This window comes from Ambystoma mexicanum, chromosome 11, assembly GCF_040938575.1.
Source record: "Ambystoma mexicanum isolate Mex_15411 chromosome 11, UKY_AmexF1_1, whole genome shotgun sequence".
NCBI classification, from domain to species: domain Eukaryota; kingdom Metazoa; phylum Chordata; class Amphibia; order Caudata; family Ambystomatidae; genus Ambystoma; species Ambystoma mexicanum.
This window is the reverse complement of record NC_090934.1, coordinates 940,948,312-940,964,920: the sequence shown is the minus strand read 5'-3', so window position 1 is coordinate 940,964,920 and position 16,609 is coordinate 940,948,312. Positions and strand designations below refer to the sequence as shown.

General features: G+C 45.5%; 1 protein-coding gene and 1 pseudogene across 5 annotated transcripts in view; both read left to right on the top strand.

The window, feature by feature from the left end:
- LOC138505077 (eukaryotic translation initiation factor 3 subunit F pseudogene) overlaps positions 1–3,286 on the top strand; it is a 30,343-nt pseudogene extending 27,057 nt beyond the window's left edge.
- Positions 1–16,609, top strand: part of LOC138503953 (uncharacterized) — an 863,233-nt gene that overhangs the window by 15,843 nt on the left and 830,781 nt on the right. The window contains exon 2 of one of the 5 annotated variants that reach the window (XM_069624083.1): positions 4,674–4,721. The exons of the other annotated variants lie outside the window; for them this stretch is intronic. The gene's annotated coding sequence lies outside the window, so the exon portion shown is untranslated. The remainder of the gene's footprint in view (positions 1–4,673; positions 4,722–16,609) is intronic. 5 annotated transcript variants of the gene reach the window in all.

Sequence of the window (16,609 nt, the reverse complement as noted above, 5' to 3'; positions counted from 1 at the left end):
GTCATGCCAACTTTTCTTCACCCCGTAAAGTTCTCAACCTATGCACAAAGGAGGTTCTCTCTTCTAAGCTGCTTGATCACATTTCTGGACGTCTGGGATATTCTACATGTTCTGGCTTTTTCCCTTATGGGTCTTCCAAATCTGACCACACTGTCTCTTTTCCTTGTGCTTGTAAAGGAGGCTTGTGCAGCCCTTTCGTCTTCATATTCCTCCTTATCTATAAACATTTTAACATCACTTTCACCTCCTTCATTGTTCTACATGTCCTCAAAATCTAGTCTTCTACGGGGACATGTCACATATGTCCCACTCATTACCTCTTCCAATATGTTCCTTCCCTCACCTTGTAGGAGACGCCCTTCTAGTCTTTGTAATGCTACTTGCCCCACCTCTTCTGCTTCTGTACAAATTGCTAATCCTTCGCATGGCTCCTCCCTCATCTTCATCTGGAAGAGCATGGTTTTTGAGTATGTGATCCACTTTCTTGCTTTGCCATTCCCAACTACCTTTGTCTTTCTCTCAAATCCTGCATTTTGACTCTCTCTTTATCCGGGACTATACGTCCCCTGATAATCTTGTATACCTCTTTGTTGTCTTTCCTTGTTTCTTTCCATCTCTAATTGTCTCTCCCTATCTCTTTCTTCCTCTTTTCCCTTTCTGCATCTCTTCACCTTTCTCTTTCCCTTTCCTCGTCTCATTTTCTCTCCTACTTCCTGTCTGTCTCTCATTTCTTTTCCTTCCCTTCTTCATACCTTCTTCCCCATTCACTTTCTCTCTTCTTTTGTTCTCTTTTCTCTTCCTTCTCCTGTCTTTCTCTAACTTGCCTTTTTCTCTCTTTAAAGTCATCCATACTTTTTCCATCTAATTTTAAGCATTACTTGTCCTCCCACCCATTCATTCAGGGCAACCACCGTCTCCTCCCTATTGCCATGACTGCCTCTCTGTCTCTGGATCTCCTCCTCGTTCTCTGTCAGTTTTGCCTGTAACTCACAACGTTCACCATATTCATTGTGTGTGGACTGTGAGGGGCCGGAGTGAGGAGACAGACACAGGGTTGTTTACTTCTCATGAATGCTTTTATTCAAATAATAAAGGGGGTGGGAAAAATGCCTCACTAGACCTAATGCTGTGAGGGGTTACCCTGCTGCAACAAAATGAACTAATGGACCAGTCTTTGTCAGGATGTCCAAAATAATATGTTCCACTTCCTGTGTCCAAAAACCTACTCTGACCTTCACTATCAATATGCTACCAAAACCATAAGGGAAAATAATGATGTACTCAGCTTTTTCTTTGAAACTGGGTGGTCTTCAATATACCACTTTAGTCTGCCCCTCAAACTTCAACCGCCCTTCTGAAATTCCAAGGGAAAAAGCCACAACCCTGGTCTTTCCTGTCTGTTGTTGTATGGTTATTTTGATAATTGCAATAAGAGAAAGCCCCAAAGGTAATATTTGCTTACTTGTTAAGGTTGGTCTTTTACAGGGAAAGGGGCTTTATTGCCCTTTTCAGAGGGTGGTCATGCCATGAGGGACAATCCATGTCCCCTGGTCTTTCCTCTTCTATGTGTAGTATTTTACAACTAATTATCCACCTTTCCTTGGTTTCTTTATTCTGCTCCCTGTATGAACCTGGCATTGACACAGGCTCTTCTTTGGTTCTCACATTGGCTTACAGCCTGGGTATATGCGTTTCTTCCCTAGGGTACACTTAGTGTGTTCTCCCACCACGTGCACAACTGTCAGTATCTGTTATAATACACTTGACTTAATCCCACAGCTCAGTATGTTGGATTTTTTTCTTTCCTCTACTATGTTATCACCTTTGCGTACTTCCCTTACCAAGGTCTGTATATCATTGATCCAGCATACGGAGCTCACTGTAAACAGCACTTGGCTTTTCCTATAAAACTATTCTCTATAGTTGAAAATTCACTGTGCAGCAAACTGTTAACTATTAGCTAAATTTGTCTATTCCCACTCTCCCTGTATGATTCCTGATTAATGGTCTCAGTGGCTTTGTTTCCTTCAACGCAGTGGTGTCTTTCTCAACGGGTTTCTCGCGAGGCGTTCAGGCTCCCTCTCTGCTTGGCGCTGTTGACACCAACCCGTAAAACTTCCATTGACGTCTCCTCTTTGATCTGGATCCTGTCTGAGTTGTCGTTGACAGGTATCCTTTCCACGCCACCAGTGCGGCCCCAAACAGTGTCCTGCGTCTTCACTAGAGTACCACTTTTGTTGCTGAGAGCCGTTTATGTCCAGATAGATACATTTCACCTCCTTTTCCTTTGCCACCGGTCGGCTTCTTTGAAGTTCGCCTTCCATGTTGCTGCAGATATTATATTGTGGATTGCCTCACTTGCAGTACCTCTGGCGTGCCTCTTCTGAGTTTTGTTCCATCTATGGCCTTAACAACCCCGCCCCCCAGTCCCGTGGTGGTTGCCTTCTGTCAACCTTGGCTGCCCTGTATCCGGCCGAAGCCTCTAGTTCTCTCTCTATATTGTTTCACTCATTTGGCCACCTCCACAACTTCCTCTACTACTCCGACAATCAACCGATCGATGTAGTCGCTCTTCTCTGTTTTTGCCAGCATTGTCACTAGACATAGAAAAGGGACTACAGTCCTCTACTGAGTATTTGGCTCTTCTTTGCTCTGTATGAGGTTTATTTGTCACAGGTCATGGAAGATTACACAATACACCTCTCTATGGGGTAATGTTGATAAACATTCAATTGTGGTTACAAACTGTACAAATTGTTTTTCAGTTCCACACGAGTCGGAAGATGAGGTGGCTGTTGACATGGAGTTTGCCAAAAACATGTGCGAGCTGCATCCAAGGTTACATCCGTCATCCAATGAACAGATTGTCGTGTGGTATGCCACCGGACATAATACGGAGCATTCGGTACTAATCCATGAGTATTACAGTCGTGAAGCATACAATCCGAACCACATGACAGTGGACAACAGCTGCACGGTGGACACGAGTATTGATGCTTACAGCAGCAGCCCAATGGGTGTGCCTGATAAAACCCTGCGAGTCATGTTCACGCCTCTTAAAGCCGGTTATGTTTACTAGGACACAGAACGCATCGAAGTTGATATTATTATGAAAATATGAACAAATGCCAGTCGTGTGGTAGGGCTCCCCAGTGACTTGTAGCAAGCGAGGTATGCCTCCAGTGAGGTACAGGGTAATCTGACTAGGGTGCTGCATACATGGTTAAAACCTTCTCTCTGCAAATGGAGACATTGTGAGTATGCAAGTCTGAAGCTGAGCATCACATTGGCACAACAGAAGAAGATGTAGGAAGAGTCCAAACAGACGCCGTACAACTCAAGGCTAACCATAAGAGAGCACGGCAACGAAATGAAGTCATCAAAAGGCGTTTGCTATTTCTCTGTTTGTTGTGCGCTTTGCAACGTTCGCATAATGCACCCCAATCATGGGGAAAACGAGTGCCATGAGTGATGTGTCCTGTGAACTGAACCAGAGCTCTCGCGGCCTTGGTTCTGCTACAGCAGCTGTGCCTGTGTACTCTGCAAGGCACACTGATGCAGCTGCTGTCGGAGAAATGCTGCGGGGCTCTATTCGAGTTACCAGAACATGGACAGCGTCAGGGCCTTTTAACTTTTCAAATGAAAGGAGCCTCAGGGAGTCCCCCAGTAATTTTTCGTTCTGGGGCTTAAAATGTGTGCATTACAAGCTGTTTTTTTCTGGAGGGTCCAACAAACAGTTACAGAGAAGAAGGGGTTTGTTGCAGCAATGTGCTAATGCACCCTAACAAGAGGGCTGTGCTACCTGGTGTACACATTTTCAAAGAGTTGTATCCTCCACCTTCCCAAGGCTACTAAAAGGACAATGTAGGAGTAACGCCATAGCCATAGGCAGTAAAGATAGCTCAATGGTTTATGCGCCTATTATTGATTTAGGCACGCAGCATTCTTGTGAAGGGTTTTTCTCTTCCCACGGGATATGCAGAAGTGTTATCACCTCACTGCTCTGCAACACTGGTTCCTCACTATCAGGGTTTAGAGCTCTTCAGTGGGCATTTAGTGCTTAAGCTCCCAGCTGGCTGGTCGTCTCGTGATAATTGGCAGCTATTAAACATATCTTTGTCTTCATTGTAATGTGTGCACCCTATGGGCGCCTCAGACTGTTTTCGCAGGCGTTGGTGCTGGAAATGCTAGGGGTAAAGCAGGAAGGTTCCTGGGAATGCAGAGACAAGACACAGAGTGGGGGCAGATGCTCATGTCTGGGGTTTTTATGTGGGTGGTGCAAATTACTCTACCTTGTGATGTGGTTGTTGTGATGTGAAGGTGGGGCGGTTGGGATGGGGGGTCAGATGGACATTTCTTGGAGTAGATGGCAATGTAAGGATCTGGCGTTAGGAGTCCATACTTGGTGGAAGTGAGTAACGATGATGTGGGATAGAAGCTTGTGTAGCCATACATCCTGCCATACCCAGGGTGTCAAATTGCAATACCTATGGGGTGGGCAGAGTCCCTGAAAAAGTATTGAGTGATTTACTACAGTCATTTTGACTTGTAGAAATGTTAGAAATGTACTGGATTAAGACATTCATCTTTATACTCTGGAAAGAGTTCATAACATCTTGCGCTGAGATATTTTGTTTATTCGTTTTGTTTGTTTGTTTATTTTATTTATATAGCGCGCCAGACCCTGGAGTAAAAGGGTGCTTAAAGACAAGTTACAGAAGGTACAGTATAAGTAGAATTTACAGTTATACATTATGTGGAGGTAATATAAAATAACATTTTATTTGCTTATATAACGCGCTGAACCCTGAGATAGCTAGGCGCTTTCGGCTTGCGGAGAAGATACATACAGATACAAAAATACACTCAGTTATTCACAACAGTAAACAATAGACAGGGTGCGAGGAATAGGAAGTAAAATAAAATGTACAAACATTAGGTCTGGGATAGGCAGTTTCGGACTTTGTTGGCTCATGCGTGTTGATATAGTTGTGTTAGGTTGTGGTGGAGAGCCAGGCTTTGACTTTGAAACGGAAGGCAAGGAAGGAGTGTTCATCTCTTAGCGCCGGGGGCAGGGAGTTCCATGTTTTAGCCGCTAGGACTGGGAAACTGGTACCGCCTGATTTTTGGAGTCTGCATTTGGGGATGTTAAGGCAGTGAGCGTAGATAGCTCTAGTGGGTCTAGAGGATGTCCTAGAGCAGAATTTATCAACGAGGTATTTAGGGGCTGTGTTGTTGAGGCACTTGTGGGTGATCATGAGGGTTCTGAAGGTAATTCTGTCTTTTATTGGGAGCCAATTGGCCGTCTGTCTTGCCTGGGATATGTGGTCAGTGCGAGGGATGTTGAGGGCTGCTCTAAGAGCGTTATTTTGTACAATTTGGAGTTTGTGGATGTTTTGCTTACTGGTACCTAAGTATAGTGAGTTGCAATAATCCAGTGTAGAAAGTATCAAAGCTCTAGCTAAGATGACACAGCTTTGTGATGATAGGAAGGTTCTGCAGGCTGTTATTACTTTAGTGGTGTAGGCCGATGCGGAGGCCGTGGCATTAACTTGTCTTGAGAGAGTCAGGGTGGAGTCGAGGTAGATACCTAGTGTTTTGGCGTTGTTGGAGAACTTGATAAGGTTTACGTCGATATTGAATGAATTGTATTGGGCGCTGAGTTTATTGAGGCGTTGTTAGGTTTACTCTACTTGTGCATGCAATGAAATAATAAAAGAATATGTGTGCGTTTACACTGAAAAAAAAACAGTTATCCACGTTTTTTCTGAAGGGGGCAAACGGAAAAACACAGATAAACATAGATGCTGAACATTTTTGAAAACACTGGAAAAACTCCCCCGGAACTAAACAAAAATAAACTCCTAAAACAGGAAACCCTAATTATAGTCACTCCCAATTATCTATCCACTACTATGTTTGCTGTAATCTACAACTAAACACTTCTCATTTAAATTGCCCTGGTGATAACAGGAATATTAAAACAGCTCTGTTTATTTCTTTGTACTTGAAATGCAAAGTGAAAACACAGACGAATAAAAACAGTGCTTATAAGTTAGTCACCCAGCACCTTTTGAGAATTGCTGATCTTGTGTCCCAGAGAGCTGCCCATCCCAAGAAATCGTCCTGCCCACATGAATTTGTTGAGCATTTTAGGGACTCATTTTCGAGTTTCCCTGTAATTTGGTGGCAGGGACCTGCTATATTTACACATAGGCGTAGACCGGTCCCTGCTGCCAGATTGTCCTAATTTGCATGGCCGAGTGCAAAAAGGGAGTGGATATGCTTGTATGCAGCCCTTTTTCACTCCACCGTGCAAATTGAGTGACCGCCACATGCCAGGGGTGTCGCTAGGTCTGGAAAAGACCCGGGGCTATGCCGATGTCGGAACTATCGGGACTGGGGGCTAGCTAGCCTTTTGGTTGTAGCTCCTGAGATTCTGTCTGGGGCTATAACCAAAAGACCAGGGCCTATAGCCCCCCCCTAACAGCGCCTCTGGAAACTTCTGAGGCAGTATCAAATTAATGTTGGGTGCTTGAGGGGCTAAGGAAAATGCAGAACATGCTCTCTGTGAAGGGCTTTACCCTGGGTCCTCATTCAAATGTTCCTTCAAGGTGTGAAACCTTCTCCTTACACCTCACTGAAATTCACCACGTGTAATGGGTGAGCTGATCCCACTTTCCATTCAAGTGTACCACGTATAAAGTGGCCACTCTGACTACCCTGGGTAGACAGACTGGCGGTGCGACTCCAATTCCCCAGTTTCCAACAGTTGGTGTTGGTGTTGACGGTAATAATGCACTTCTTTTTCAAAGCAAAGCTGAAATTGCCTGGCTTTATCAACAGCTTTACAAAGTCACCATCGCTTTGCAGCTGGCCTACGGGGGATTTCTTTGATAGTCTTTATAGCAATTCCGTCCCTGTAAAGAAATGATGTGATATGATAGGTTATTTATAACGCGCTTAATACAGAGGTTTCTAAGCACGAACCTGGGGATCAAGCCTGTGTTGCTCCGTGCTTCCAAGGCGAGCACGTTGCCCCTAAGCTATCCTCCCGAGACAGTAATATGCTGCAGGTAATTACATTGTTCTGTGCACAGCTGTGACCAAAGGCGTCCCTTGAAATGCCAGGGAAACACCTTAGCAGTTCGGATTCAGTGCAATGGATGTGCTATGTTGGGTGTAAGGGGCAGTACATGCAGACTCTGTTAGTACAGTTACTGCGCAAAGGCACCAGGCGCGTGAAAACAGTCTTGGTGTCCATGAGAGTGTGTGAAGATTGTACATGCTTTGTCAGGACAGTTTATGCATTAGATTAAGCGTTTGTTTGGTGCTTAGTAGTAGTGTGAGGGAGCACTTGTTAGTTCAGTTCCCATGCAAGTTCTGCAGGCGACTTGTTGTATGATGCATTTTCTGTGGCGCAGTGTTTTTCAGTGCCAGTTGGGTGAAAAGCAGTGGCGGTCGCAGTAGGTGTATGCGGGCTGGAGTTTGTGCGAGTGAGGAAATAAAGAGTGTGCATTTGGGTGTGTGGTGTACAGAACACAGTGCACAAGTCCGTGTGGAAAGAAGGAATAGACCAGAGAACGGTCACGTAGTATGTTTCATTAATGTGGATCTGTGTCAGCTATTGTGGTGCACGTTTTCATTATGCGTGTTCTTATTTCTGGCACCACACGAAGTTGTGTGTTTTTATTGTTGCTATCAGTGCTCCAGATAAGATTTTGAGTTTTTACTCCCTACTCTTAAACCTTGAGAATAAATGTGATTTCAAAGGAATCAAAATGTGTTTAGTCCTCCACAACAGTGTAAAACGTATGTTCGAATCCAGCCAACTCATCCAAGGAGTAAAACTGTATGGAAATCATCATGCAGCAGCAGTCCACATCATGACAGAAAGGGTTTCTCTCGCATTTAACAGATAACACAGTGTGCCGTAGAACACACACCCTTTCACAAATGGAACAGATCAGCCCTAAAACAGACTTTCCCTGCACACAAAGAAAAGGTACAAGAGCAGCATACACTTTTTAGCGTTTCACTGACACAAAACAGGTCCTCTTGCGTAGGAGCCAATCAGGCTTCCCTCACAGAAACGGAAAAAAGGAAAATCAGGGCAACAGCAATGCAAGTTTCCATTGTGTAGAACAGGTGGAGCTGATCAGGGCAAGTTAAGCAAAGGCAGAAGATACCCACCCAGAGAACAGATAAGGAATGGGTCTATAGAACAGGTGCAACATAGGATTCAGGAGTGCACGCTCTCCATCTAATATACAAAAGCTATGCCATGGACCTCAGTATAGTATTCTCTACTCACATGTAAGATGAATGTCATGGGTCTCAGCAGTACAAGATTACCACAGAGAAGATGGTCACAGCAGTAGAGATTCCAATCAGAGAAAAAACTGCATGGGCTAGAGGAGTGCAAGCACCCACACGCTTAACAGGTAAAAGAAGGGTGTCAGAAATGCAAGCTATACTTGCATAGGCTTAGCAGTCCATAGTTCCCTCGCAAATAACTTTCCAAGCAGTGGGTAAGTGATCCAAGCTCTCCTCAAGTAGAATAGGAATACCATAACAGCAGTGGGAGCACCACCCACCTAGAACAGGAAATGTGAATTGCCTCTGCAGTGCAAACTCTTCACAGATAGAACTAACATAGCATGGATAGCGACTAGTTCAAAGGCTAGCTCTGCTTCTGGAATCATAGTAAACGTAATTGGAAGGATTGCAACTTTAGAACCACAAACGATGTGTGTACCATTTCCTGGCCACTATACAGCTGGTCCACTTCCTAAAGCATGTGGCAGAAGGGGATGCCAATCTTACAGGAGGCTATGTCGCTCAATATGCCCTTCATTTTTCCTCTACAAAGGTCTGCACATTTGATCTTGTCAGTATATATTTTAATATTTAAGATGCAAACCACTTGGCCAATTACACAGTAACGCAAACATGACTTGCATTATGTGTTTTTTTTAGGTTTGATAGCAGAATTGTCTCTCGTGATTAATGAAAGTCCAAATTTACTGGAACTAGTAGTGCTTAATGGTATGCAAATGTTGGGGTACAATGGCGCAGAGAGGCAAGTGCTCAATACTAAAATCTATATCTAATCTCATGGTCAAAGGTTGGCTGAGTATTTTACACACTTTTGCCCTCTTTCCTTAAAGGCCCCAACTCTGTGGTAAGGCTTCGTCCTCTGTGCCTGAGAACTTTTAAAATCACTTATTTACCACTCCATGCCCATCGTAGTGCATCCCCTCAACCACTCCTCCCCGGCTGCCCACACTGTGCTCCGATAGACCAGAGCCCCCTGCACACGTGACCAGAAGTGCCTTACTTGGATGTCCTTCTTAGGGCAGCCTTGCCCGAGCAGCCATCAAAGGGCCAGAGGCAAAGGGCAGACCCCTTACACAGCTCCCAGCCCTGTTTCACCTGATTGCCATGTGTGCCTTATGAAGCCATCTACTGCGACAACCAGGTAAGGTGTCAGGAATGCTAACATGCCCAGTGCTGTGCCTCTGAAATCCTGCCACTACTTGTTATGACTTACCATACTACTGTTGCAACTATGTGGAATCTTGCTACACTCTAAAGCTAGCCATTGTATTGCAGCTAACTGAACTCTGTGTGTAGCCAATGTATTACATTTAGCCACATTTTGAGGGTGGCCAATATATTGCATTTTGCTGAATTTTGAAGGTTTCCGTTGTATTGCATTTAGATGAATTTTGAGGGTAGCCAATGTATTGCATTTAGCGGAATTTGCGTGTAGCTGTAGCCGGATTTTGATGCAACTGTCCCCAACCCTACTAATTCTCCAATAACCTGCTCATTCACCTTCAAACACACTCGTACCTCTACCGCAACAAAACCTAAAACCACCACAAACTACATACTCTGCAATTAAAGCAACCACATATAAATCTCCATATAAACACTCATACACCAAACACGACCCCGCAACAAACAAACCAGCACACAGTGACCGGTTTTTCCAAAGAGAAGCTACCAACAGCACAGCAAAACTCTTGCAATTTTCCCCCTCAATCCCACTAACTAAGCCCTTCCAGACTTCCTTTCTTTTCAGATACGCCAGAGCGCCTCGAGACAATGACCATGGCAGCGGTGCATGGTATAAATCACAATAACATAACACTGTTTTAATAACATTCAATTGTAGGGGTAAAAATAATGTGCCTCAGCAGGAGTGTAAATAGTATGCGACAAGCATCCAGAGCATTACTTTGGTTCAGCAGGAGTGTAAATAGTATGCGACAAGCATCCAGAGCATTACTTTGGTTCAGCAGGAGTGTAAATAGTATGCGACAAGCATTCAGAGCATTACTTTGCCTCAGCAGGAGTGTAAATAGTATGCGACAAGCATCCAGAGCATTACTTTGGTTCAGCAGGAGTGTAAATAGTATGCGACAAGCATCCAGAGCATTACTTTGCCTCAGCAGGAGTGTAAATAGTATGCGACAAGCACCCAGAGCATTACTTTGGTTCAGCAGGAGTGTAATTAGTATGCGACAAGCATCCAGAGCATTACTTTGCCTCAGCAGGGGTGTAAATAGTATGCGACAAGCACCCAGAGCATTACTTAACTTAAAAATTAATAGAACACATAACCAAAACTGTTGTGTACGAAATATGTTTGGCTTCAAGCAGATTATTATATTCGTGGGAAATGTTCTCCAACACATTGTGTATGAACACACCACATAGATGTAACTTTATTATAAATGTACGCAACACAGGATATTTGTTAAAAGGATGCTTCCCAATTGTATATCTTAGTACTGCTACAATGCTAGGAAAAGAATTATGCATGCATAATGCCCTGGTCCAGACACAAAACACAGCAGCAATTGAACAGAAATAAACCATTTCTCATCTCACTAAGTGTTCTTTCTGACAATCTCGTAGAACATAGTTTACAGAAAAGTGGCTTTACTGCTCTCTTTCATGGTCTGCATTTTCATATATGCAGATAAGAATCAAAACATGTGTTCTGCTTTCTGTCAAGGCACCTGCCTTTTGCAGTGCCCTCTGCGCTGAACTGGTGCGTAAATGTATGCATAGAAAGATTAAAAGGTGTTGTATTTGCAAGATTTGAATGCATAGAAATGCCATGGTACACCACTTATATGGAGGCCTGGTTACCAGTTAGTCACAGTGAATCGTTTCTTTGTGTTGTACTATAACATTTTATTGTTGTATATTGTGATTTTCATAGGGAGGTTTTCCACTGTGCTCACAGTGTGTGCGTCATATTCTTTTGGCAGTGTCACTTTCCACCCTAACATCTCTCTCCTCTGATGTCATGCTTAGCCTGCACAGTTGACCGTACCTGTTCGGAGGTATCTCTTTATGAGAAGGAGGGCACAGTTGCTGCTTGTACTGCGTGTATATCTTGTGTATACGTGATGCTCCCGGATGCAACTTGAGGAAAACACCAAAATGAGTCTGTGGGCTTTCCATCTCCGAGATCGCACCAGGAGTTTTTAAATACCTAGAGGGGCTCTGAAGGACAGGATCCAAAAATAGCCAACTAAAATACATTGGCCTATTATGGAACCTTTTTTACAGAGACGAGTCCTATTTCTTTGCCAGAAATATGTCAGGAAAGTCCTTCTATGGACTTGGCACAAGACCCATTTCTAGGAACGGGTCCTTCCCAGTTGGGTGACTAAAACTACAACCCTAAAATGGAAAATATTTCTCAACCTCCCCTCCTTCAACACATTTGTTTGCGCCTTTCAACTACAACAGGCTGACACACAAAATACTTTCTATATCCACCAGAATCGACTATTTTTGAGACTGTGCTCTGTCAAGAGTACGCAAGCTTTCTATAAATACTGGCAGAGGCCATCTGCTTTGAGAAATATCTATTTTCAAATTGATGCTAGCTGTGCATTTACTAGGGTTTGTCAAGCATTCGCCGGATGAAAGCATGGAGCCTGGCTATATAGTTTGACCTGTTTTGATATCCTTTTCAGGTGGGCTTCTTTCCAGGGCCTTTTTGTGGTTTAAGGGTTAACCCCTATGATGATGGACGTAAGAAACAACGCAACCAGTGGGCTTTGTAATGATTGACTGTTTAGTATCTGCAGTTGCACAACTTCCTTCACTGCTTTCATTGGTCATCTAATTCCTGGCACGCAGCATTGACATGAGAGCTTAGCGGGCAGTGACACTTGAGGCTTTTTCTTCTTTTGGTGAAATGGAGTTAGACTGACCCATGGAGCCTAAAACAGTAAATCTGGGCTTTCTTTGTTCTGTTTTAAGGTATGTGCATAGTCCTGGCCCTTGGAAACCTATTCTTGGCATTCTTTGAGCCAGTGCTTTGCTGCTACTGTTTTAAAGAAGCACGCTGTGCGTTTTTAAGTTGCCAGGTAAGGCATGGTTTGAAGCTGTTGAGGTATTAAGAACTGTTAAGGGCCGTGGGGGTGAGGCAGAAACAGCAGCGCACCCGGATAGGAGGAGTGCAATGCATGCTGCAGTTCTATAGGGTAACCACACCCTTCTTCACATTATGCATAAAACCTGTCCGGAGGATGGGGTTGTCAACAAATGTGTGTGCCTACTATGGAATGGCAGGATGCTGTGCCACAGAAGAGTGCTTTCTTGGTTGAAAAAAACAGGGCTTTCCTCAGAAGGCTGAAACTCTCAAGAAAGGCGAGACTCTCGGACTCAAAGTGCTAAGCTCTTTTTAAGGTCAGCGCACTTTGTCCCGTGGTAGAGTTTGAGGCGGATTTTACCACCTTTGGTTGCTACCAAAAGTGACCTAACAGTTGGCCAAGACTGGAGCACTGCTTATGGGACCCCCAAGAAAAGGGACTGGGCACAGATTACGCAAGCACGGCTGTAGCCATCGTGCACCATCAGATGACCAAGCCAACACTGGTGTGGGTGACGCACCGACTGATTTATATTTCACAGGGTTAGAGCAGCCGCTGCATTGAGAGGCAAGGGCAGGGGAAACGGGAAGACCCTATAGCTCGTGAGTCTCGGGAGGATAGCTCAGGGGCAATGTGCTCACCCTAGAAGCAAGGCGACACAGAGAAACACAGGTTCGATTCCCCGGGTCCGCGCTTAGAACCCCCAGGGTATTAAACGCGTTATAAATAACCCATCATATCATAGCTCAGTCTGCTCATGCCTCATGAAAAGCCTGTCAAGCAATGGAAGACCAGAGTTTACAAAGACAGATGTTTTCTACCCAGAGGTGTACTAGAAGGGGGGAGGGCACAGTTTAGAACGATGCCTTAAGGCTAATTTCAGGAATAGAAACCTCTTTGCGATCGAGTCCCCCCATCAGCAAGAGCCTTACCTCGCATGAAGATTCTGTTGCAGGGCACGAAGGCTTGCCCCCGGATTTGGCCAACCATACTGTGACCCATCTGCAAGGGGTGGGTGTAGCTGTGCACTGGAAGGCCCACGTGCCTGAAGCAGTGGCCAGTGGCTGTGATAGAGGGGCAGCGCCCGCTCCCTCACACCTGAAGGAATCCCCTGCTTATACGGAGACGTCACATCCCCAAAGCAGATGTGACGCAGAACTCGCAGAGGGTCTGGGACACCTTTTCACTGTGCTGTTTCCAAGGGCTAGTGGAAGAAGCAGTGGGTCCCTAAGGCGTGTATTGCGTGTGAGCTGCATGCTAGCCCCTCCACTTGTGCTCCTGACTTGCACCTCCATTCTCTCCTTGGGCCTGCTTCCACTCAGAAGATTCATGCTCCACGAAAGGGCACTGGCCACTTCATGCATCAGACCATGCCCCTCCCCCCTGTATGCTGGCTAGTTCCTGCCGAGCCTGGCTACCAACTGTGGCCCCAGCCCGAGGTAAACAATCCAAAGGGACGCCTGCAGTCCATTTTAAACCTTCATTGCTAGCTACTATTGAATTTAGAGGCTGGTTCGCAGAGCGTGTTCCTATGGGATTGTGCCATTGTAAAGCACTTCTGTGAATCAGGCCCTTAGAGTGGCCTCTTGCCCCAAATGTGTCCAGTGACCTTATCAAAAACCTTTTATTGTGTTCAGATTACGTTTTACTTTGTTTTACCCGTTTCTGCTCCTTTTTTATGTCCTTAACCTTAACTGGCATGTTCTAATTGTAAACAATTTACAATTTTTTGGGGCTAACTTTGTCTGGGCCTAACATTTGGTATTACTGTAAGAACTGGTTGGGTATTCCGAGTAGGTCTGTTCAGGCAGTTGCCGAGGGATTCTTTCTGCCAATGTACCTCTCAGTAGTACATAAGGACTAACTGAGAGGTCTATTGACCCAAAGATGGAAAACGCCACAGGAAACCACTGCCCTGCAAAAGAAGGCACAGTTATACAACCAGGTAGTTCAATAATGCCAAAAAAACAATGAACAAGGATATAGGGGGTCATTACGAGGTGGGCGGTAAAGGATACCGGGCACCAGTAAGGAGACCGGGGCCGGTAATCCCTTACTGCCCAATTCCGAGGTCCCTTAGCAGGAACCACAAGGGTCATGTGGTCTGACCACACGTCCTTTACGGGTCCCGTTAAGGGACCATGGGACTAATTACAGGCCTGCAATTAGCAGGCCCGTAATTAGCCCCTTCCCCATTCCCATTGAGCCCTATGGGGACTCAAATGGGAATGGGGAATGGCATTTGGAATGGGGACTTGCCGGGTCCGCCTAGGGCGGAATGTCCCTGTAAGTCCCCACTCCACCAGATCGGACCCGGGCACGATTTTGGAGGCAGACATGGCGCTAATAGCGCCATGGCTACCTCCAAAGTCGTAATGAGGCCCTAAGTTAGGCTATGGGGGTCATTACGAGGTGGGCGGTAAGGGATACCGGGCACCGGTAAGGAGACCGGTGCCGGTATTCCCTTACCGCCCAATTCCGAGGTCCCTTAGCGGGAACTGTAAGGGACGTGTGGTCGGACCACACGTCCTTTACGGGTCCCGCTAAGGGACCAGGGTGCTAATTACGGGCCTACTATTAGCAGGCCCGTAATTAGCGCCTTCCCCCTTCCCATTGAGGCCTATGGGGGCTCAAATGGGGAATGGCATTTGGAATGGGGACTTACCGGGTCTGCCTAGGGTGGAATGTCCAGGTAAGTCCCCACTCCACCAGACCGGATCCGGACACGATTTTGGAGGCAGCATTAGCGCTAATAGCGCCATGGCTACCTCCAAAGTCGTAATGAGGCCCATAGTAACTTATACCTTAGTGATAGAAGATGTGGACAAGATATCATCAGTTACCGTTTCCTAACAAGGGAGACGTTATCCTGCAATAGGGACAACATAAAGCTCATATGAGGATACCAAGAAAAATGATGAGGTAAGTAGAAAGCAGGTGCAAGATATAATAAAGGACTTACCACAGAACTAGTAAGAAGTAGGGTGTAACAAAACAGGATAAGGGAAAACTCCGGTGAAAGTTCTCCTATCCTCGATGGCACGAGGACACTTGAAAATCCCCAGAAAGTCTCTAGTTCAAGAATGTTGCAAAACCTATCACCCGCCGGCACGAGGACGCCTGAGTGTGTTCCAATAGGCAGTCTCTAGTTCGGAACACTGAAGGCTGGTGCAGCTCGGGATGTTGAGAGCTGAGGTGATGAAGAGGAGGAGTTCCCGGAATATTCAGATAGGAGAGAGTAGTCTTAGATGAGTAGCGATAAAAACCAGGAATGCAATCCAAAATGCGGGAAGGAGAAATAATAAAACGAAGTCCAGGAACGGTCCGATGTCAGCAATGTGCGGGCAAAGACAAAACACACTCCATAAGCAAAACAGGTCAGATGCAGTCCGGATTCGGCAACATGCGGGCAACAGACAAGGTAGATTCCGTGGGCAATAACAGGTCAGGAAAGTGAGCCAGGGTCAGTTTACCAGTTCAGATGTGACGGTACCAAGGGAAAAGGCACAAGAAGGGTCGTAGAACGTAGCCAAGTCAGTAAATAAAGAGTTGAGTACAATGAATGGAACGCTGCAGAAAACTAATTCAGAAGCAGCGAGTGAGATTACAGGCGGGGCTAAGAATGAATGAATGAAGATCACATGACTAGCGGGAAGACCGAGTCAAACGTGCTAGAACATATGACCCACGGAACAGAGTGCCAGCGTTTCCAGGGCCCCCCCAACGCTCCCGAAATGTCTGATGAGGTGTTGGAGCATAGTTACAGGTACTGGGTACGGGTGGTCTGCGTATAACACAGGGATAACATGCAACACGTCTGGAGGAGGGAGATAACAGCCTACGAGATGGTACGCCATAAACCTTGCAGGTAGGCGATTTTCTGACAATTACCTATGATTCTTTTGACTAGCATTTCTGGTTTGGCTCACCCCCCTACAATCCCTTGCAGAGTAAAGTCTTGAGCTCAACTATTCTTCTTAACGGTGCACCCCGGGTACTTAAAATAGCCTTTGGCTCACCGCTGTCCATGAACACCTGTGCTTTGGTGCTGTGAGAGCTGTGGTGGAGCATGTTAGGCCGAGGTCTTTTCTCCTGACATTGTCACACCACTGGCCACCTGAACTCTCTGGTAATTCCTGCTTGCGTTGTCTTGTCTGGAATTTCACCCATTGCTAAGTGGATAAACTCCTAAGTGTAGTATC